The sequence below is a fragment of the Crocuta crocuta genome, unplaced genomic scaffold (genome assembly GCF_008692635.1).
Source record: "Crocuta crocuta isolate KB4526 unplaced genomic scaffold, BGI_CrCroc_1.0 scaffold179, whole genome shotgun sequence".
Classification (NCBI taxonomy): Eukaryota; Metazoa; Chordata; class Mammalia; order Carnivora; family Hyaenidae; genus Crocuta; species Crocuta crocuta.
The window spans coordinates 971,793-973,012 of NW_027551568.1; positions in this window are offsets into that span (position 1 = coordinate 971,793).

Sequence of the window (1,220 nt, forward strand, 5' to 3'; positions counted from 1 at the left end):
GTCTAGTGGGCAAAGAGGTGAGGAGGGACCAGCCAGGGACTTGGAGCCGGGTGGGGACGCCGGGGAGGAGTCAGGCGCAGGGATGCTCACGCCAGCCCCGCCTTGGTACGGGCTCCAAGACAGGCAGGAAGGCTGAGGGGCCGCTGGGTTTCTTCTCTTTTCCCTTTTTCCTTTGGCTGCCAGGAAGTTCAGAGCCAAACTCCAGGCCCAGCTGCTTCTGGTCTCCCTGGCCGCCCTCCTCCCAAACCCCGTGGGCTCTGGGGCTCTGGGGTCACCTGCAGCGCTGCCCGCCACGGGCACCGTCCAGCCGTGCTCAGCCACCGTCGTCTGGGCCTGTAGGGGAGGGCTCCCTGGGTCACCCCAGAGTCTCTGCCCCTGGAGTGCCCCTGCCTGGGCCTCAGCACCCTTCTCCGCGAGGTGGCTGTGTTGAAGGTGGCAGGGCCGGGGTGGGAGGTGAGGGGGGCACTGTGTCCCTTCCCTGTGTGGGGGGGGATGTTTGCCCCCCTCCCACGGCGGGAATGCAGTCTCCACCTCCGCTCCAGAGAAGGATGGAAACCACTTAGGGTGGGGGTGGGGACAGCCCTGAGCACCAGGAAGGGGGCGGGGCCTCCCAGATGCCATGTCCCCGCCCATGCCCTGCAGACCCTGGAGTGCTACAGAGGGTGACTCGGTCTCGGGTTGGGGCAGGCACCTGGCCTTTAGGACTCTGGGCTCTCCAGGTGGCTGGGCCTCACGTCCTGGTCAAGTGCTCCCAGACCCCGGCCCCGCCGGTCCAGCCCGCGGCGCTCCGTGACCTGGGCTGACCTGGTTCCCCTGCTGGCCGGGTCTCCCCTCAGTGGGCCTGCCTCACGTGGGCCTCCCTGCGTGGGTGGGGGCTCCCCTGGGAGACACCCTTGTGTCTTCAAGGCTCCCGGGTCAGGGTGTATTATCCTGGACTCTTGGACCCTCTTGGCCGGTGTGGGGGCCCCGGGGCAGTGGACAGGGGGTAGGTGGGGACGTGTGGCTTGGCTTTGAGGGTCCCGGGAGGCAGTGCTGGGGTTATCGGGAGCCCTGTCCAGCCGGGGCTCCCAAAAATCCAACCGTCTCTGTGTGGGAGGGGAAACTGGGTGGTGGGGCAGCTTCCGAAGGGGGGGCCAGGGGAGCCCCTGCTCACAGCCTGGCTACGGCCTTCATGTGCCCCTCTGCCCGCAGGGGCCCCTTACTGGACGCGGCCCGAGCGG